This window comes from Podarcis liolepis (genome assembly GCF_965112155.1).
Source record: "Podarcis liolepis genome assembly, chromosome: 1".
Classification (NCBI taxonomy): Eukaryota; Metazoa; Chordata; class Lepidosauria; order Squamata; family Lacertidae; genus Podarcis; species Podarcis liolepis.
Genome location: NC_139554.1, coordinates 40,124,337 through 40,147,714, shown reverse-complemented (window position 1 = coordinate 40,147,714; position 23,378 = coordinate 40,124,337). Strand labels below are relative to the sequence as shown.

The following is a 23,378-nucleotide window of genomic DNA, read 5'->3' as shown; positions in this document are numbered from 1 at the left end:
ACAATTAAGCGATTCACTGGAAAGACATAATGCTGATCTATGCTAGCAATTAATCACGGAATACATTAGACAATGATGGGTGACCTACAAATTTTTGACAAAATAATTTTTCATCATGTTGGCGATTTCTTAGCCTAATATGCCTGCAAGGCACAGAGTCCAAACCTGTCATTTATTCCATCTCTCCTTGACAGGCGGCAACCTGTCTTCCAGACAAAATGAACATTATCTGTGCTCACTAGACATTTAGTGCAGGGCTTAGCTTATGACTAATGATAATAGGCAGACAGAAATGTTAGAGTCTGAAATAATGTTCTCTTTGTTAAAGAAATTTCTTGAGGTAGATTTTTTTTCCTGAAGACACAGAAAGATAAAAACTATTTTCCCATGGACTTTATAAAAGAAAATATAACACACCTTTTTCAAAAATACATGAGTGCCGTTTAAAAAGAAGAAGAAGAAAAACCCTAAAAAGATGTCATTTGGTTTTTTAGTTAGTATTTCATTAGACTCTGTGCCTCAGATGACATGCACAGACAAGGGCTTGATTGTAAAAAGGAATTTCATTGATTCCTAGAGTTTGAAATCTGCATAGCTGACCTTAGAGTTTGTGGGGTCAAATGCAAAATCTTGGCAGTGACCATTTTGGGATTATAAATGACAATGGCAAATCAATAATATATTTTGGAGCCTTGCTGGATCCTAAAGCACAAAATGGGAGGGAAGAGGGGAAGGATGGCATTAACTGTTTGTATGCCAGGCTGTTCCAGGAAAAGTGCCAGCCCCTTGGAGGGAGCCCAGCCTCCCACTTTGCATAACCCTCATACATAATAATTTACTGCTTTCCCCCAACCATACATTTTTAAACCAACCTGTTTGTGTTTCCCTTTTTAGTCAGATTATGGCAGACAGCTTAGACCAAGAACAAACTTAGTTGGTCTCTAAGGTGCTACAGGACAATTTTTTTATTTTTTTATATATTTTGAGCTTAAAATGTGTTTGTCATTTCTGTGGTGAGTTCGCTGTAGTGATTAATAATTTTGACTACAATCCTAACTCCACTTACCTTGGAGTAGGAATGGGGGACAGATTCAGTTTTGTTTATATTGTAAGAATGAGAAAATGTATAGTCTGCAGTTCTCAAAGAAATACAAAAGCTGAAACACAACGATCCTTTGAAATTTACATTTCTAATGTGGTGCAGTTTTTCAACCAAATAGTGTCTACAAAAAAGCATACATTAGGGAGAAGTGTGCCCAAAAACATATAGATTTGTGAATGTAACATGTGGGAAATTGTTTGGAAAATGTATATATTTGTCAAAACTGTGCACCAAAATGTATCACAATGAAATGTTGATTAATTTTTTTTAAAAAAAATGATGCAAAATTGTAGAGAACTGAATGTTAGACTGGGGAAAATAAGGGTAACTGAGAGAACCAAAATTGACAGATTTGTCTACCCCTATTGCATTAAATAGGACTTATTTCTGAGCAGGCATGGTTAGGACGGCACTGTTTGTGTGATCCTGCTAGGATGCTCTGTATAGGGCTGGCAGCCATCAACTCCTTTGAGATCCTAGACTTGGTATATGGGAGAAGTGGCATTGGAGGAGTCGGAAATACCTAAACACAAAACAAGACCGCTGCTTGGCATCAGGATGCTGATTGGACCTTTGCAACTGAAGCTACAGATATAGAAGAGACAGTATTCAAAGGGTCAGCTGATAACTTGCACAGCAGATATTCTGGCACTTTTAAGAAAAGTAGCTCAAAGGTGTTGCAGTAGGACTTAGGTGCAAAAGGGAAATGAAACAGTGAAATCTACTAAGCTGCAGATGTTGTTGGACTACAGCTCCCATCATCCCTGACCATCGGTCATGGTGGGTGAGGTTGATAGGAGTTGAGAGTCCAACAACATCTGGAGGGCCACAAATTCCCCCAGCCCTGCTGTTAAACATATAACCCTTTAAAAGGTAAAGGTAAAGGGATCCCTGACCATTAGGTCCAGTTGTGACTGACTCTGGGGTTGCAGCGCTCATCTCGCTTTATTGGCCGAGGGAGCCGGCATACAGCTTCCGGGTCATGTGGCCAGCATGACTAAGACGCTTCTGGCGAACCAGAGCAGCGCACGGAAACGCCGTTTACCTTCCCACCAGAGCGGTACCTATTTATCTACTTGCACTTTGACGTGCTTTCGAACTGCTAGGTTGGCAGGAGCAGGGACTGAGCAACGGGAGCTCACCCCATCACGGGGATTCTAACCGCCGACCTTCTGATCAGCAAGTCCTAGGCTCTGTAGTTTAACCCACAGCGCCACCCGCATCCCCATATAACCCTTTGGGGGACGCTAATACTTTATTTGTTCTAAGAATTCTCTTGTTTTGGGAACTTAGGATATTTATTTTAGGACATATCTTTCATCTTGCTTTATTACATGTGGTTCAATTTTATTCACAACGTTACAAAAAGAGCATTGCATTAGTCTATTGATTTTAAAGTGATATTTGCAGTCTCCCACTTCAGCAGTTCTGTGGGTGAACTCTTGCTACCTCCTGTTATGGGACTTATCTCTGCTATGGAAAGCCCCCCAAGATACTGGTTGGCAGATGGATCGTGTGGGAAAGGTAGGCATCTGGAGTCAGTGCAGGCATAGAGTGCTTTTCTTCTCTACTCGTTTAATGGTGCTCTGAAAAATTTCATTTTACTACAGTATATTTTAAAAGATAGTGCACAGTGTATCACTCAGCCACACCCACTGTCTCCCTCTTTCACAATTTAATTGATGGTTGTGCAGATCTACAAATCAAGCACGAGTTCAGTTGTGAGTCTTGCCCCTTTCTCCATGCCCACTTTTTAATATGGGGAAAATATGTCTACATACATGCTTTCAGTCACTATATTAATTTTTAAAAACAAAAAAATCAGAAACTTTTATTGTTATCATTCAAAAACTGGTCCAGGGATTGGCAGGAGGCTTCCTGATTACATACTGAGGCACTGAGAACATCTCTGAAGAGGAAAGTTTCATTGGATTTCTGCATTACTTCCAAATTTATTTTATTTGTTATATTTAACAAGATTTAGACACAGCTTCATCATCCAAACCTCTAAGCCATTTACATAAAATATACATTTAAAAGAATGATAAAATCAAATGTTAAAAACAAGCTGATTTCCTCCCCACTCCCAAAAAAAAAAGGAAAATGAGCAGTTGTTTGTTTGTTTTAGTAAAACAAAACAAAATTTCATATTAAAGCAGATATCAAATATTCATGTCTAGGTAGGCTTACCTAAATGAAAAAGGTTTTAACAATTGTCAAAAACATTAGAATGAAGGTGCCAGTGAAATATCAGTTGGCAGGGAGTTCCACAGTATAGACGCTGTCACATCACAGTTAAGGATGAATTCCTTGAAAGTGCGAAACAGAAATGTCACTTTGTAAAGGCTTTGCCTGCCTTCACTTTCCAAAGCCTCTCACAGTATCATATGGAAAGTCAAGGGAAGGAAGCATATTCATTCTTGGCTTCTGTTTGGTCAACATGAAGTCAAACGCTCTCATGCAGCTTCATTATACGATTTTACTTGAGTCTGGTTGTGGCCATGATATTGATGTGTAACGGTGTCCTTAACTGTCTTCATTCATTTGGATCAACATGTTGATTTGCCATTAATAGAAATTATTGTATATGCTATGAGAACAAATTAAGCTTGTTAAATTAACTGTGTTTCTAAGAAATGCTAGGAATTACAGAAATATTGAAGAGCTGGCACCCCACGCTGCAATTTTCAGGATCTAAATTAGGTATGAATGAGACAGAGATGGATTGTTATTGTGAAAACAAGTAGTTATGGACAGATTTTTGTTATTGCTATATTTCCTTTCATTTTATATTTACCTTCAAATTGAAATTAGTGTTGAAATTGGCTGGGCTGAAAGTTCTACTGTGATCCTTTTTTTGCAGACTTTCAATAGGCATTGGGTAAAAAAAAAGGGTGAACACTACAGGCAATCCGTCTGCAGACAGGAAGAGAAGAATTACAAAATGTTTTAAGGGACATAGAGCTTTACCCGGAAATTATTTATTAATTAATTTTAAAATAGCCGCACATAATTACAACACATAATAAAACCATTGCATTAATGTTAAAATAAGTGTCCACAATTAAAATGTACAATAAACAAGCCCATTAAAACAGCCTACCAATTAAAACGGTAAAAACAGCAATTAAAGCAGCAGGTTCAAATCAGAAGATCAGGACAACGCTTGTTTAAACAGGTGTGTCTTCAGGAGCTGGTATGATTCTAGTACAAATGCCAGTACCAATAAGGCCTTTTATATTTCAGCAGAGAGAGCATTCCACAACACTGGTTGCGCAAGTCGAAAAGCCCACCTCTGTGTTACCACAATCTGATGAGTGTCAGCCCACGGCAAAGCTAACCAGGTTCCATTTGTTGTCTTAATCCTCTTACCATAAAAAAGGACTTCGCCTTAAAAAACAAAACAATTATCGCTCTGCATTTTGCTCCTCCAAATTGCCTAGCAGCTATGTCTTTCCCACAATGCTTCCTCGGAATGGTGTTACATCATCATGCATGACAATATTCAATACAGTGGTACCTCAGGTTACAGGCGCTTCAGGTTACAGGCGCTTCAGGTTACAGACTCCACTAACCCAGAAATATTACCTCAGGTTAAGAACTTTGCTTCAGGATGAGAACAGAAATCGCGCGGCGGCAGCACGCCGGCAGCGGGAGGCCCCATTAGCTAAAGTGGTGCTTCAGGTTAAGAACAGTTTCAGGTTAAGACCTCCAGAACGAATTAAGTTCTTAACCAGAGGTACCACTGTACGGTATTACTCCTACTCAGAGCAGACGCATCGAAAACAATGGGCCTGACTAAATTAGGCCCATGACTCTCAATGGTCTACTCTGAGTAAAAGTTAGCAACAAACCACAGTGTCACTCTGGATCTGCTCCAAGTAAAGGTCTGTTCCCAGTCCTAAAACGTGATTCTTCTCCTGTTCTCTTGAAAAATTGCAGAAAAGCCACACACGCCAACTTTTTTGACTTGCAAATGGCCTCTGGAAAGGTACTAGGATGATTTTGAGAGCGCTCCAGCGAAGGCCTGAAGGCTCAGTCCTGCCCAAACAAAGCTGGTAGCACTTTGCCACCAACTCCCTTTGTGCATTCCATCTTGTACCCTGAGGATGCCAAAAGAGCAAGAGCCACTCATCTGACAGCAGTGTATGCACAGACTGCACAGCCTTGTCATTACACTGGCAACGAGAGCAAATCAAGGACATCCTTCAGACAATGAAATAGCTAAAGTGGCTATGGGCCAGCAATGTCATAAAACACGAACCTGTGGAACGCGAGCTGTCATGTATTTCAGACCAATTTGCATCCTTACTTATTTATTTATCTTGCCGAAACCCGGCACAATGGAAACAATAAGACAAAGATTCAACTGGCAGAGGTCTCACCTCTATTTTGTATAATTTGATGCTTAAAAGCTTACAAGTAAAACATGTAAATATATGCAGACCTGAGAGTAGGCCTTCAGTATGGAAATTACAGAGAAGAATTTACAAAACCACAGGCCATAAACAAGAACACTGTGATGGCTATAAACACTTAGGCATCCAATGGGGAGGCCGGGAGTCTCCTTGTCTAAATGCAGTTGTCGATATTCTAGAAGATATGTTTTTATGCCGTGTGAAAAAAGGTTGTATCAGCATCCGACTGCAAGAATCATCCTTATACTCAGGCCATCTCACAGTCTCTCTATGCTGTAAGATGCTGGCATTAGCAGACTTATTCCCATTGCTATTTATGCACATGCATAGAGCTTTGATTCCTTGTCAGCAGCAATTTTGAACTGAGAGTCATTTTCAAGCCACCGGCCTTTGCTATCCATTAAACACCACTGTGAAGGAACACAGGTATGCTGGAGCTAAGTACTAATTTTCCTTGGCAGCTGGAGGTGAAAGGAAAGAGGTGACATGAAAATACCAAAATTATAGTCAGTTGATGCACAAGAATAAAAGGTGGCAAGACAAGACACACTAAGTTCACGGGAAAAGTATACAAATGGGCACAAAAGTTGCACTTAGGTAAACAAAAACAAAAAAGATAAAATACTGTCAAGGATTGGTGTAACTGCTGGGAACTGATGTCACTAACATTTTTACATTCTAGCATGGCTGAGTGTGTCATTCATGAGATTTCCTAAAGTTTTTCTGAGCCTGGTAACAGCATGAAATTCCCCCCCCCCCCCCAAGTCACTAAAGTAGCAATCCCAAACAGACTTTGCTAGTTGACTCCGGTGGGGTTAGCCAGCTCTTATTCTAAATGATCATATATATCTTTAATTATTTTGTTTTATTCTGATGTTGTCTCTGGCTGCCAACTGTTTTCCTTCGTGCTATTTTTATTGTCAATTATGCTTTAGTTTGCCTTATAGGCTTTTACCTCTGTTTTCAGTTGCAATATTGTATGGGTGTGTGGGTGTGGGTGTTTGAATTGTTAACCTTGGACTTTTAAGGAAAAGTGACATACAGAGGTTGTAAATCAAGGAAGGTGAATCTCAGGCCCCCAGGGCTTACCCTCTCCAGAGTCACCCCCCCTCTCCACCCCTGCTTTGCACTCTCTTTGAGTGCCTTTACATGCTTGGAATGTGTTCTTGATACTTCTTGCTTGCATGGATGAAGTGCAGAGAGGGATGTGTGAATGGGAAGGCCAAAATTCACAATTTCTGCTTTGCTAACCTTTCTCTCTGGCCATGCCCACTTTTGTCATTTGCCCCAACCACCAGTGCCATGTAGCCCCCAGAAAGTTCCCCAGAAGCGAATGCGGCCCTCAGTCTAAAAGAGATTCCCAATCTCTGTATTAAATAAATATGTGGCCCTATATTGAGCCATAGCTGAAGCCATATTTCTCTTGTGAGCAGCCTTACAGAAGACCACCCCACAATTCTAGACGCCACTCTGGGTGCTGTGACTTTTAACAATAACAAACAGAAACAGGTTAAAAAGATTTCACAATGGCCCAAACTCAAGAAAGCTTCCATCGTCTCACTCTTTTCATTCAGTCTGGACAGCCCATAGATTCAACCCATAGAAGTAAAACTGGGATCATTTCAGACACATACCTTGCCTCTTCACTTAAGTTCACTTTCTAAACCACAGAATGGTACACCTCTTCCCTGTATTCTGTTAAGAACAGATAAAAACTGTTAGACGTGTACACAGCTTTTTTCCATGGAAACTGTCGTCAAAGAAAAGAAAGGTTTATGGAAGAAAAACATAGCATAAATGACTTCCCTGTCATAGCTTAAGTATTAAACACTATAACTGACTATAGAGTTTAAAACATGAGTTTTACCAAACTGTGGCCTGACCTCACACATTTATTTTTATTTTTAGAAATTGGAAATATTTCTTCCCAAATAGTGGTCAGGCTGCAAGTCTATACACACTTATCTCAGAGTAAGTCCCACTGAACTAAAATGAAAATCCCTGCTGGATCTGACCAGAAGCCTATTTATTCCAGCAGTATGAGGGTAAGAGCTCTTTCCTTCTGCTTCCTGGTGACTGGCTTTCAGAGGGATGCTGGTAACCAGTAATAGCTTTTACTGCCATGAATTTGTCTAATTCCCTTTTAAGGCTATCTAAATTTGCAGCTCTCACCATGTCTTGTGGAAGAAAGCTCCACAGTTTCACTATGTACTGTGTGAAGTTCTGGATTTCCCACCATTCCGTTTCATGAATGACCCTGGGACCTAGTATCATGAGAGAGGAAGACAAAACTCTCGCTGTCCACTTCTTCATACCATGCATTTCTTTATATACCTCTATTCTATATGGGACAGGACTGTCTCAAGCAAGGGTTTCAAGATGTGAAGCCAACTCATTAATTTCAACATCAACTTCGTTGGACTGGTCATGTTGTGCAAATGCCCGATTATCATCTTCCAAAGCAACTACTCTATTCTGAACTTAAAAATGGAAAGCGTAATGCTGGTGGTCAACAAAAGAGGTTTAAAGACTGTCTCAAGGCAAATCTAAAAAAAAATGTAGTATAAATACTGACAACTGGGAAACACTGGCCTGCGAGTGCTCCAGTTGGAGAACAGCCTTTACCAAAGGTGTCATGGGCTTTGAAGACACTCGAAGTCAGGACACAAGGGAGAAACATGCTAAGAGGAGGGCACGCTTGGCAAATCCACACCATGATCAACTCCCGCTCGGAAACCAATGTCCCCACTATGGAAGGACGTATGGATCCAGAATTGGCCTCCACAATCACTTACAGACACATTGTTAAAACCGTGTTTATGGAAGACAATCTTACTCGGCTGCGAGTGATGGAAGAAGAAGAAGAAGAAGAAGAAGAAGAAGAAGAAGAAGAAGAAGAAGAAGAAGTTAAAATGCAAATAAAACACAGCAAAGCTAAATTTTGGCCTCACACAGAGCACCATATTATGAAAGATTACCAAAGTCTGCCCTTGGCTCGCTTGTATATTGTGGGGATCCTGGGCCCACATAAGGATATGTAAATCCTTTGGATGGAAATGTGAATTGATGAGAGTTGTTGTCCAGCAACAGCTAGAGGGCACCGTGTTGCTTACCCTGATGCATGTTTGTTTCTTTAGAGAAGATGTGATAAGCAGGAAAATGAAGAGTCATACTTTTCAGGTACACTCAATTTGGTAGTAACAATGCATTTTGGTCAGAAATTGGATAATATACAAATGTTCCCCATAGATAGAATGCAGATATTGCATTTGTACTTTAACCTATATTTGCATTATGACATATGCAAATGATTCAGGCGGGGAGAGGGGAGGAATCAAAGCTTAGATTGGACCATGCACCAGACTTTGTGCTCTCAGTGCCTGACCCTGCCCTGAAACATTTGAAGCAATCTAGAGAAAGGAGCTCCTTTGAGCCTGCCTTACCCTGCTAACTGAAGCAAAACAAGTGCTTGTGAAAAGGAGTGAGCACTTCCACGGCAACACGGTGTGTTTTTCAGAACCCAGCACCTTTCAGTTTGTAAGCAGGGCACAATAAAAGGTGCTGTGCACCAACTGGTGCCATTCTCCCTATTCCTCTCCAAAACAGTTTTGCTAAGATATCGTTTTCATAAAGGTCTGGAGATCAAAAAGCATGAAAGACAAGCCAGTGGGACATTGCACCAACCATGCTATTACAGCATGCATCCTGACAAACCTGAGTAAATCATGCTACACATTACACTGGACTCCTGCATATCTGAAATGCAGAGTTATTTGAACCACCTACCTGCTGTAATCACAGTATTGTAAAATGGGTGGGTGCACCGTGTTCAGCCTGCTGAGATCTATTTCATGACTCCCAATGCATACCAGATTCTAGACTGGCAGATTACTATATCTGTGTTCTGCTGCCTGCCTGTCAGAGTGAATAAGTGGTTTAATTTACAGTTGCGGGACTTGAAATTGAGAGGGGGGGGAGCAATTGGAAGGGGGGGAGCCTGCATATATCCTAGTGAACTTTCACATCAACAAACTGTTGCACATTTGAGTCATTCAAAATGCTTTATTAATCTCTAAAATTCTATCTACACTTTTTTTTAAAAAAAATGACAACCTGCAGTGGTCCACATATGCTACAAGGCTCTCCATGTTTTATTATACAGGTTTAGTATGGAAAACTGTTTCCTACCAACAAAAGTGTCTGGCAACCTGATGTATTGGGGAATCTGGCACCCAGGTACCCTGACAGGGGATTTAAAGGGAGAGAGGTTGTCATTCTCTGGCTCAGTAATATGTAAAGCCCACTGGGAGGGCTTTTAAACTGTGGCTTATTTAAATCTAACTTGCTTCTCTCTGTTGCACTCATATTTTACACTTAAGACATAAGCAACACTTCAGGCATTCAACATTTTTAGAATTTTCATGTTTCATTTAATAGTTCCCCACTGATGCATAACCCTGTCCCTTTGAAAAACACAGACAAACAGCTCGTGTGAATAGCTCTGTGTGTTGAGCAAGTGGTGCACGGGTCACCCAGTTAAACCAAGTACATTGGTACCTCATTCTGGAGGTCTGTTCTTAACCTGAAACTGTTCTTAACCTGAGGTACCACTTGGCTAATGGGGCCTCCTGCTGCCACCGCCACACGATTTATGTTCTCATCCTGAAGCAAAGTTCTTAACCCGAGGTACTATTTTTGGGTTAGCAGAGTCTGTAACCTGAAGTGTCTGTAACCTGAGGTACCACTGTACTTCCACTAAGCAGGAAGACCCTCAGCAGTTGCCAGGAATAATGATGGGGAACGTATCTCCTGTTCTCTTGCCAGACTCATCATAGTGGACCATAGTTAGCATATGTGTTTTAGTCTTTGGCCACTGGAACTCTCTGAGCAGTGCTAGGAGGGAGCATAGACAAAGATGAGTGAAAGGGTGATTATATTAAGCTCTCATAATCCTAGAACTCTGGGCCATCCAAGGCAATTGAATGTTGGATGATTCAGGAAAGACAAAAGAGACATTTATTCACACAGTGCATAGGTAAACTATAGAATTTGCTCCCACAAGAGATAGTGATGGTGACCAATTTGAACTAGACAAATTCATCGAGGATAAAACTATCAAGAGCTACTAGTCATGATGCAGAGTACCAATTTCTGGAAATCACAAGTTAGCTGAGAATCTTGCTTGTGCTAAGGTGCACATGTGCGCAGCCAGGATTTATGTTTGTGGGGGCACGCTTTATGCTGGTGGGGGACCTCAGCTATTTAAGTATTTCTATTGGTTTACTTGATTGGGGGGAGGGGACAACTGGTTGCAGGCTTCCCATCAACATCAGTTTGGCTTTTGTGGGAAAAGAATGCTGGACTAGAAGGGCCTTTTGATTTGACAACATTTAGCTTGATAAGTCTACGTTTGATGAAGAAGCACATAAACTGCTTTCAGGAAACCAACGCATTTTAATTTTACCTTTTGAAATTGATTTCTATGCAATTTACACACATTTTACTTACTAAGCAAAACTAAATTGCAGTGGTACCTCGGGTTAAGCACTTAATTCGTTCCAGAGGTCTGTTCTTAACCTGAAACTGTTCTTAACCTGAAGCACCACTTTAACTAATGGGGCCTCCTGCTGCTGCCACCCCGCCGGAGCCCGATTTCTGTTCTCATCCTGAAGCAAAGTTCTTAACCTGAAGCACTATTTCTGGGTTAGCGGAGTCTGTAACCTGAAGCGTATGTAACCTGAAGCGTATGTAACCCGAGGTACCACTGTAAATTGATTTAACCAAAACACCTTTTGAATTCCCAAGTCATGTTACAAGTTTTTAGCACCCTTCATTTTGGGAATTTGGAATTTGAAAAATTCAGCACACCCTACCACCCCATCCTCACCAGGATGTAAGAAGCTCCAACAGATTTATTTAGAAAAAAAGATATATTAGACACAGGTGATAAGAACACCTTAATTTTCGCTTAGTGTCAAATAACTGTAGCTAATGGGGAGTTCCTAAAAGGTTAGTAAAAGCACCAAGCAATGGCAAAGTTTCAGCATGTAACTGTATAAAATAAATGCACAAATGTATCTAAAAGCAGTGGCTAGAATGACATTAATATATATTTCTCATTCTTCTCTTGCTATGGGCTTAACCTCTGAGATGCTTCGGAGAAATACTCTATTACTTACCCTTTAGTGAGCATCTCTATCTCCTACATATGAAATTTGCATATGTCAATTATTGTAGAACCTACGCATCAAATTCAGCACTTGTTACAGGCTGTCTGATTGGCACTTTGATCCTAAAGGGAATTATGTTTCAGTCCTCAATCCGGTTATATCTGAAGTAGTCCCACAGATTTTGATGGGCTCACACTAGAGTAACTACCTTGAGGAATGCAGTTCAATTCCCTGTAGGGAATCCACTTAGGGCATGCTTCTCCGAGTCACTGGGGAATCAGTATCTTTAAGATAAAAATTTAATAGCATCATTTATTAAATTAAATTAGTTAGCACTAGTCTAGCAACTGATGCTACAGCACCTGACATACCTGTTCACTGCATTCTGTAGGGCTGTTATTCATATGGAACATGCCTGTAGTATAAAGTGAATCAATACGCAGAATATGAGAAGAAGAAAAAGAAGAAGAGGAGGAGGAGGAGTTTGGATTTGATATCCCGCTTTATCACTACCCGAAGGAGTCTCAAAGCGGCTAACATTCTCCTTTCCCTTCCTCCCCCACAACAAACACTCTGTGAGGTGAGTGAGGCTGAGAGACTTCAGAGAAGTGTGACTGGCCCAAGGTCACCCAGCAGCTGCATGTGGAGGAGCGGAGACGCGAACCCGGTTCACCAGATTACGAGTCTCGCTCTTAACCACTACACCACACTGGCTCCCATGTTTTTTCCAGAAGAAAGACAAGAGCATTAAAAATTAAAAACAATTGGCGCTTTTCTTTCCAGTTTGTGGTATCAGAACTTCAGCTACAATTATAACCTGACCGCCTGCCTTGGCAACTTTTGGACCAGCATGGCCTGCTTGGGCTTTTGGCACGCTGCAGCTCCATTTATATTTTCCAGAAGAACATGTGCCTTGGAGACATGCACTTTGTGTCCACCGACTTAAGCACTAATATTAGTATCTACTGGGAAAACCCAGCAGTGACAAGATACCCACCAAGACACCATCAAGTCCTGGTGAAGAGAAGCCAGGATGGTGCAAATATGGTGAGTGGTCTGTGGTAGAGAGAACCAGGTAGGCTGCTCACATTGTGGGGCAGAAGATAGAGGGCCCTTAATTATGTCCATAAAGCCCACCTTTGACTCCTCGCAGTTTTAGCTAAATTATGCCTCTGTAGCCTTTTAAAAACAGCAACCAAGAGAGTACCATGAGTCCTCAAACTTTTTCAGCAAGGGGCCGGTCTACTGTCCCTCAGACCTTGTGGGGAGCCGGACTATATTTTGAAGAGAAAAAAATGAATGAGGGACGATGAGCGGTGCGCAAAAGGGCTCCAGAGAGGGACTGCTTTAAATGGTGGCTGCTCGAGAGGGGCACTCCGCCAACTGTGGGTCCTGGGTCTTGTGAACGGCAGGGGCTGGAGGTGGCAGTGGAGAGACAATGAGCGGCACATGAAAGGGCTCTGGAGAGGGGCTGCTTTAAATGGCGGCCGCTCAAGAGGGGCGCTCAGCCAACCGCAGCTCCTTCCTTTGGCAAGAAGGAAAGGTTCTGGTTGTGCAATCTAGCCGTGTACAGTGGTACCTCGGGTTAAGTACTTAATTTGCTCCGGAGGTCCGTTCTTAACCTGAAACTGTTCTTAACCTGAAGCACCACTTTAGCTAATGGGGCCTCCCACTGATGCTGCTGCACCGCCGTGCGATTTCTGTTCTCATCCTGAAGCAAAGTTCTTAACCCGAGATACTATTTCTGGGTTAGCGGAGTCTGTAACCTGAAGCGTATGTAGCCCAAGGTACCACTGTATTTGAAGAGCTGTTAGTTTGGCTAAAAGCACACAGGCAGAATGCCCTCCCTCATCTTCCCCATCAATTTTCCCACACAGCCTATTTTTAAAATGCCAATTTCACAGCAATTTACAGTGCAGACTTAACCATGTCTACTCAGAGGTAAGTCCCATTCAATTCATTGGGGTTTACTCCCATTGTCCCACTTACATGGGATTAGGGTTGCAGCCTAAATATTTGAGAAACTGAGTAGTTTACACTTGTCAGTTTCCCTTTATTCAATATGTGTTTCCTTCTCAGACTTGCTGTCATGTGGATTATTTTTATTTGTTCTGGGTTTGAAGCAAGGAAGCATGAGACTTTTGGTTGTAGAAGGTGAGGCTGCCAAAGTTTACTTGCCCGCCTGCCTGCCCACGTGACCTGCCTCCTGCTGCTGTGGGGTGCACCAGACACATCTCGTTTGCTGTGGAAAGGGAAGAGGCCTGCTTTTAGATGCAAGTTTCAGTGTAATATCTGCCTTCCTTCATTCTAGGCTGTTTCTGATTCTTAGGCTAAGGGCTGAGATGAGTCACAGGGGGCTAACTTGTAGGCTCTTTCACAATCCTCTGCAATAAATTGGTTTTGTGCCTTGGTTCCAGGGCCGTCTTAAGTATATCTAGCTTGCTGGAGGAGGCAAGCAGCGGCTGGAGGGTGGCTCCTCCAGCGGGGAAGAGGCAGAGGCTCTGGGCGCGACGCTGCTTCAGCGCAGCATGGCAAGGCAGGCAAGTGCAGCAAGCTGATGCCAGGAGGCGCCGTGTCCAGCCTCCGCCTCTTCCCTGGCGCCCTCCAAAACTTGGCACCCTGGCGCCCTGCGCCACTTGCCTCTGTGGGCAAGACGCCCCTGCTTGGTTCATGTAATAGACAGAATGCACACTCCTTGGAAGGTAATGCAGGATGTTCAGCTGAGTTGCCCCCAATCTTTCCTTTTTTCTGCTTTAACCAACCGGCCTGAGACCTCCGGGAATAGGGTAGCATATAAATTAAATAAATAATAATAATAATAAAATAATAATAACATCAAAATAAGGTCATCCCTTTCACCCAGTACTGAACTCTTTTCCATGCCCTGCAATAGCTCCAACAGGCAATTATTACAGTCTACTTTTTTTTTTTTTTTTTGCCTTGCACTGCTAACATGTCTCTCTGTCCCCCCTCAACTTGGGGTAACATTTCATGCATCCAGTGAAGTGGTTTCTAGTCTGTGAAAGCTTATGCCACCACCATCACCATTATTATTATTATTATTATTATTATTATTATTATTATTATTATTATTATTATATGTTGCCCATCTGACTTGGTTGCCCCAGCCACTCTCGGTGGCTCCCAACAAAATGTTAAAAACACAACAAAACATCAAACATTAAAAACTTCCCTGAACATAATCAATGTGATAGTTATTAAATTGCCACAAGTTTTTAGTTGAGTTTTGCTACAACATGGTTGCTCCTCTGGAAATAATTCCAGCAGGCTTGGGTTTTTTGGGTTAGGGTTAGGCTACAAAGACAAAGGTCACCTCCAGCTGTCGCCATTTTGTGGAAGGGATTCTATCACATACTGTAGATTTAGGTTTGTGCAATTAAATTGGATAAAATTGCTCTGTAGTAACAAGATCACTGTTGTTTTTAATTTGTTTTGCAGTTAGGAAAGTGATGGGGAAATGCGTTCCAAAGTGTGTCCATATACGGAATGCTGTGGCCGCAAGCAATTTCTTCGCGATCTTGCAAATAAAGCTCAACAACTTTTGTGTCCGAATCTTCATGGCAACCCTAAATCAGAGTGAAATAAGGATAGGCGTTATTGTCATATAACCTTCCTGCAAACAAATCAGAATAAACGCTCAATAAAAAGCATACATCATGTAATCTCTGCATGAGCTTTGTGCCTGCACATCAGAGTAAATGCTAAAGAAACAGGTCATCTGGAGGAGCCCAAAGTTCTGAGGTCCATTTTTCTTGCACATATCCAAAAATATTTTTTTCCTTTACCTTATTTTTGCCTTCCTTAAAAACTCCCTGTGGCTGTTTGTCCATATCTCTTGTCTATTTAATGCAAGCGAAAACTGCAAAATGAAACTGAGTCATTCTGGCATCGTTAAGAAAGTGCAAGAAGAGACTCTTGAACAGCCAGGGGACATAAAGGCCCTCCTGCCATCTTATAATGCTCTTTGTCATTTCAATGTGAACTGCAGCAATAAGTGTATGAATCATAAGCAGACTTGAGCTCAGGTATGCAATTGACTTTTAATTAGCGTTTTCATGCCCCACTCTCCAATCCAGTAGTAAAATTAGTGTCACCCGCCCCTTTATTGATCATTAAGATTAGTGCAACTGGGGAGGTTGAATGTCCCGTTGGAAATGTTTAGTTGCTTAGGAAGCTGCCTGGCTTTCTTTGTTTATTTGTTCTTGTACTTGCACTTCTGCCGCGTTAACTCATGGAAATTGCTTAGGGACAGATTTAAATCAAAACAGACAGTTTCCATTTTTGCTCTGTAACTAGAATGGTGACATTGGTTTCAAATGTGCTGCTGGTGAGAGGCAGGCAGCCTTGTAATATTTGTTTACCTTTTGCATGGAGCACAGTTGACACCCCTCCGTGGAAAATAAGGAGGCTTTCTTTGCAGTGTGATGAACCGAGCTTCTTTAAACAAGATGGGGTGGGGTGGCTGGAGATTTGGCTATGTTCTGATTCTTTTGAAATATAGATGCACGGGCCTTCTCTGCTTCAGGGGCTTCAAATATTAACCACACACTTACCAGTCATTAAAATCCTCCCCAAACATTTGGCACACAAGCATCAGCGGTCCTGGGATTATGGTTCAGCAACTTGAAAGTGTTTGTATTTCTTCTGTATTGGGCATCTTTTGCTTACCCAAGCGGACAAGTCCCCTTTTGGTTAATCCTCTCCTTTTTTTGTGACTTGCCTATCCCTGTGGGATTTGGACCATGAAGGCTATTTGTTCCATTAGTTCGGCAGTTCCTAAATTCTAATCCCTAGTAAAGCACTAGCTCACTGCCTGACCTTGGCAAGTTGCTTGACCTCCCTTTGCCTCAGTCAATCCAGCTGGAAAATTGGGTAAAAAGCAGGACTCTAGGGAGAACCAGATGTTGCATCTGAAATGTAATGGGCAAAGTATGCACTGAACAAAGTTGAAAGTTTTGTTTGGCATTTATTTGGCAATTTTATTTGGCATTTCCAGGACAGAGCTAGAATACATTTATAGAAGTAAAGCCTGGAGGCCTTATTGCAGGGAAATGGTAGACCTTTCCTGTTACTGTTGCATTTCATATGTTAAGATTGGGAAGTTTTGTTTCAACAAAAAGATAAAGAATGATCTAGGTAGTGCGATGTTCTGTGCCAGAGCTCCACTATACACTTTTTAAGATGTCACACAATATAAAAAACAAAGTACTGTTTTAACTTTGTATTTTGTATTTATTTGTGTACTGTACATTGCTGCAATGTTTTTGAATGGTGGGTGGTGGTTTATAAATTCTTTAAATAAAATAAAGAAATATTGTAACAGGTTTCTGAGCCAGAATTGATACCTTATTATTTTCACTGTTAATTCTAAAATAATGTAAAGCTCTGGAGCCTACTTACCTACAAACTAAAGCCTAATATTTGTTGGTGTTTTGGTTGGTTAAAGGAAAAATTGGATTAAAAACGAGGTCCATGTTGGGGCAAGTACTCTTTGGTGGGGGAACTCCAGCAGAGATTTAAAATCACAAAATGTGTAGCAAAGTAAAGCATGGAAATATAGGCTATTAGAGCTTTAAAAGTTTCCCTCTCTAAGTTGCTTTCAAAGATCTCCACTTCCCTTAGCATAGAAAACAAGCACATTTGGTAAGTTAAAAATTTACTTACAAATTCTTCAAAGGTCAGATTCATGTGCTTTTTCATATAGCAGTCAGAAAACACAGGCAGTAAAATTAGGTTCCAAAGTGGTGAATGCTTCTAAATTATTTGTATAGAATAATTGTCAACTGCTCTAAGGTCTTCAGATGAAGGGCAGTATACTAATTTAATTAATAATAAACATAAACACAAGGATGACTTGCGTAAGCCACATGGTCTGAGCTTGGAGCAATCAGCCCAGACCTCCTTATTTGTAGGAGTTCACATGGTGGAATGGAAGAACAAAGAGTTTGATAACCAGGCCTAGCTAAGCCTGGCAGCAAAGCTTACTCTATGGTCTTAACTAGGATTTTTTCAGCTGGAACACATAGGGATTGTGTTCCAGCACCTCTCAGGGGCCCCCAGAAGCGGGGGGAGAGACCTGACCAGCCTCAACAAAACCCCATTGCACCTCTGGCTCATGAGCAGACCCTCCCCAGAACCTGGAGCAGACATCCTCCAGAAAGGGTCTCCTTGCGAGCCAGAGGTGTAGCAGGGTTGTGCTGAGGCTCTTCAACCTCCTGGCCTCTTTCCTAGCTGGTACACAGGAAGAAGCGTCCCTGCATGTCAGCTCTTCAAGCCGCCTTGTCTCTCCTGCTTGTGTGCATGAGCTGGAAAAGCAGGGCTGCTTGGTGGACTGGCACAGCTGAGACACAGGGAAGAAGCCTCTTGGTGCCTCAGCAGACCAAGCCCCCATGCTGCTCTGGCGCTTCTCTTAATTTTGCAATACTAGCCACGGAATGTGTACAAAAATACATATACTAAGGTGAAGTGCGAATATATTTGTAAATAAAAAAGTATACAAACATGCATTATATTCAGGAAAATTACACTGCAAAAATAAGTATGTTAGGCAAAATTGCGTACAAAAATCTGTATCTTGGCAGAAATTAGGAGGAAAAGGTGAATGAATATTAGGAGAAATCCAGACTAAAATGCTGATGAATTTTCATGAGGACTTTAAAAAAAGGCAAACTGGTGTCAAAATGTGGAGAACTGAACTTGGCAAAACAAGAAATTCACATATTCACTCAAGAACAAAATTCAAGGAACAAAGTGCAGCATGCAATAATTTAAGGCAACAAAATCCTACTTTAAAAAAGAAAAAAGAAAGAAAAGAAGTACCATATACATTCATCTCTTTGCCTAAATGTCCCCTCCCAAAAATGTCAGAGAGGGCAGGAATAAACCCCTCAAGTAGTAGCTCCTCCTAATAAGGGTCCCAGTTGTGGGGGGAGGCAGGGAGGCAAGTGGAAACCTTGACCCTGGGTGGTTTAACAGAATCTTTTTCCCTTAGGAAACAAAGTATATCAGTGCATGAGGGCTATGGAATGGTCCATCTTTTATTTTATTTTTTGTCCATCTGTGCCAACGGATTCATGCACTGTATCTGTCATCTTAAAAACATCAGCTATTGCTATTGTGGTTTATATTAACATTGGTTTTGCTTCCTCCTTCCTGGTTCATTGCCTTAACAAAGAAGACCTTCATGAGCAATCAGGGCAGTCAAGCCATATCAAGCAGGGAAACGGAGAAGCATCTAACCTTTTCTCAAACAAAGATGACTTGTGGCAAAGACTTTAGCATATTCTGTGGGCCCATAGCAAACAGAGGGGAGTAGGCTGCCTCCTGCTTGCTGCTTGCACTTATAAACACTGGAATTGACCTTTTAATGCCTCTGACCCATGTCCCTAACTTCGCTTGGTAAGCCTGATACATTTTATAAGCTCCAGCAGGGGATCCCAATAGTTTCCTTTCCTCCTCCTGACCTATGCTAATTTCTGTTGGAATTTTAAACTCTCTGTCCAACCAAACACCATCTTATACTACAGGCAGGGAGCCATGATATTGATTGGTCTTTGTTTACCTTTGAGCTTCTTAGTTGCCCTTTTGCAAAAGTATTCAAATGGCTTACAGAGTTAGTAATGAATGTAATAGAATTGTGCCATGTCCACCTTGGTCCTCTCAGTGGCCACAGCATACGGTAATTATAAAAGACTATGGGTTGGTCACACTTAGGTCCCATTGAACCTCTTCACCTTGATTTCAGTGGGTTCTAACTGAATCTGGGTCCATCCCATGATGAGCACAGACTGCACACCGAGAATTATTGCAGGCTCAATATTGCCCTGCCCCCACCACTGGTTTACTTTCAGCGTGAGGAGGTGGACTAGATAGCCATATGGGAGGTAGAGATGGGTTTGTGCTAAGTGGCTAGATGAGATGGCACACACAGCACTTATTAAAAAATCAAAATGTGTCCATGATAGTAGTATCTCTTCAGAGTTTCGGATGGGGGACAGACATTGCCGGCCCTTTAGTCCCATGAAGCAGTTGTGGTCATAAAAGTACTTTTCACCAGCTTTGGTTGATACTCCAGTTGTACTCCTATATGAGGCCTTTGCCATGTAATTCTTACCCCGGCGATTTCTCAATTTATTGTAATGTACTGTGCCTTTAAAAAAACAGCTGGTCTGTACCAGAATGCAGCAACTGCTTCCTTGAGAACATGACATAAATCTGCCCCCCGCCCCCAAAAATATTTTGTTTCTGAAATGGTTTTGTCCTTAAATGGCCAAGACCAGGATATGTGAGGATATGACTTATCTCATATGACTCTGCTATTCCCCCCCCCCCGCCCCCGAAAAATAAGATGTAATTCAGAGATGGTGCTCCCAACAACAGACACAAGATTGTAATCTAGTGGAATAGTGGCTTCCATTTGTGGAATTCCTTCCTGAGGTGATTTCAGTAGATTAATTCCACTGGTCCTTGAAGAAGGGTTGCTAACGCTGTTTTGTTGTGATTCTCCTTTTGAGTTTCATACTGCTGATTTTATGTTGCCTCCTGCTGGTTATATTGATGATTTTAGTCATAGGGTGGGTGGGTGCGCACATTTGTGTGTTTATTATTTCGCTCCGTTGTTAGACTGTTTGGCTAATAATAATAATAATAATAATAATAATAAATTAATTAATTAATTATCAATTTCTCCTTACATTGCTGCAGCTAAAACTGTTCCATGGATTGCTAAAGTTTAACTGGTTCCTGCTTTCCTCTTGTGTCTGCAGCCCAGTTCCCTAATTCAATCTGTGTGAATGCCATTTGCATGAGCCTGTCAAACTCTGAAATCAATGGTGGGGCAACGCTCTTGGTGCCGTCCTGTTGGAGAAGTGAGATCTTCTCATGCTCAGAACAGGTCATGTTCCCCCATAATTCTGCTGCATGTGGTTCATTGCAGGGAAGGTTGCCAAGCTCCTTTGCTGTGTAATTTTAGCTGACTGATAAAGAAGCTCTTATTTATGCAGGCATTTTAAATTATTTTATTGATTCTGTCTGGTTTGTCTTCCAGCAATTTTTGATTGTTGCTATTTGTTCTTTTAATGTTTGTCTGATTGATTTTCATTTGCTTTCATTGTCTGATTGGACGTGGCTTTCAGTATTTTATAGAAAGAATTTTATAGAAAGGCAGAATGGATGTGTTTTAAAATAAATATAAATTAATAATAAGAACAACAATAATTTATGTCTCGCTTCTACTCAGAGTGGCTTGCAACTAAATATATATGATAAAACCCAGCAAAACACAATATAATAATCAACTTACAATTCCTTTATTCAGCAGGATACTTCACTCAGTCCAGTGGTAATCAACAGCATATTATATCCAATTAAAGATACATGTAGTAATGTGCGTCTTTAATTGTTACGTATATTTGGGGGGGGGGATTGTAACATATAGCCAGCTGCCATTGCTCCCATGGATGGCAGTAGCAGAATAAAGTAAGATTTGAAAATAGACAGTCACACGAAGGGCAAGGGAACCTCAACTCATGTTATCTTCAAAATGCAGTTGAAGGTGTTTATCACCTCTCGGAATGGGGCTTTGAAAGATGAGTCATGTGGTGAATTTTAATATTCAGCTTCCCTTCATCCCTGTAACATCCTGACAGCACCTTGCCCTGGAAACAAACTCAGAAGCTTTGTATTAAAGGCTTCTTCTTACTCATAGCCAAATGTATGTATCGTTGCCAGATAAAATATGTTTTTAAACCAGATAAACAATGATATTTTTGTCTTTTATCTGTTTTTTTAAAAGCCTACTAATGCTCTGACCTTGATCCATTTGGTTAGGACACACTAATTGACACACATAAGTTTATATTAGAGATGATAGATAGATAGATAGATAGATAGATAGATAGATAGATAGATAGATAGATAGATAGATAGCAATAGATAGGCAGACTGATTTCTTTTCCCTTAGGCAGGCTTCCTTTCTTATCCACTGCCTTTTAACTATACTTATACACATAATATATATGAAATCCCAGTTTCTGCTTGCAATCTTTTCAAGTTTTTTAAAGTTCTAAATTCAGCCCACAGAGTATTTTGTTAAAATCTTTCTGTCATAATAAAAGAAGCCTTCAGTGATTTTTGAAATAACACCTTCACTGGGGTCGTGGATATTATATATGTATGGAATATCTTATTTATGGCATACTTATATACCCTCCCTTGTTATAGATACATTGGTGATTCATTGACCTATATGGAAATCTGTTTCACAGGTAGAAAATCTAACATAGCAGTGAAAGTTGTATTTTATGTTCGTTATCTTTCAGAAATATAACAACTCCCATTCATGTAGAAGCTTACAAAGGGTGGGTTTTTATCTAACTTTCGGGGCTGTGTGTGGGAGGGTACATTTATATCTCACATTTCTTCCCTCACAGACTCAAGTTAATTTACATGGGATTACCAGACCATCATCCATTGAGGCACTGAATGGACTCAGATGTGCTTTAATGCATTATAATTTAGCTTTCACATGACATTAAAGACACTTCTGGAACTATAGTGGAATGTAGTGCAAGTTGAGTGCTCATTTTCCGTGTTATTTGCTTCCAGGAAAAACAATGGTTTGCAGATAATGAGGGAATGAGTGCTAAACTTGCACCATAGTTCTGGAAGTAGCGTTCATATTGTGTGAAAGCTCAAATGTAATGTGGAAATGTTAATATGGAATAAAATGTTATGTGAATGCAGCCTACATCACATCCTTTCAAACCATGTTCTGGGATCTTTTAAGGTAGTTTTGGAGCCACCTGCAGATGACATGGAAGCAAGAACCATCACAGTATTGATTTATTAAATTTCTGTCCTTCCTTTCCTAGCAAAGGAACCCAAGACAGCAAACCTCAAAAAGAGGAAACAGTACAGTTAAGATAAATATTACAAATAAAGCTAAAATGAATATTTACAGTGAATTTAATGAATCAGCATGTGCTTCTGAACTGAAGAAATCATTCCACAGTCACACTGCCTCTGATTAGAAAACCAAGATCACTCTAGTTAAATGTAGCTGGATGAAAACTACCACCAAGCATGCTTCATGCATAACTGCTTGGTGTTTGAGCAATATTTACTGTAGAGTCATGAGTATTTTTCAGCATCTGGGTCAGGTTCCCATTTCAATGCCTTAGGCATGAATCCAAGCTATTTCCCCTGGTATAAATGGATTTATTCAATTTAATTAGCTAACCCAGTATAAATAAATTTAGAATCTGGTTTTCTATGTCCATCTGGCCACATGAAGTGAAGACCAATTATGCTAAAATGATATGCATGCATAACTGTAGATAAATATTGAAGCACACATGTTGCTTAGCATAGTTTTTCTTAGCATTTTGAGTATTTAAAGATAACTCCTTGTGTTGTCAAAGCAAATTAACTTATTCTTTGAAAATCAGCCTTCTTCCTTTTTTTGTAGGTGCATCTTGCACATCCTCACACATTTCTTATTATTGATAGCTTGACACGTTTTTATCTCCATGAACAACAAAGACATGTATAATTCCATGCGATTGTCTTCTAAGAAATAGGGGGGAAAACTAATTTACAATACAAATATATTAGGGCTCTTTATGTAAAAAAGCATCACATGTGTTGATCAAAATGACTTACTTTACA

General features: G+C 40.7%; 1 long non-coding RNA gene across 1 annotated transcript; it reads right to left on the bottom strand.

The window, feature by feature from the left end:
• Positions 1 to 2,977: 2,977 nt before the first annotated feature.
• Positions 2,978 to 12,368, bottom strand: LOC310710610. The gene is made up of 4 exons (XR_014528155.1): positions 12,062 to 12,368; positions 11,899 to 11,974; positions 3,900 to 4,018; positions 2,978 to 3,796 (listed from the first exon to the last, which is right to left on the bottom strand). It is a non-coding gene; the product is annotated as an uncharacterized lncRNA (long non-coding RNA).
• Between the last annotated feature and the right edge of the window lie 11,010 nt (positions 12,369 to 23,378).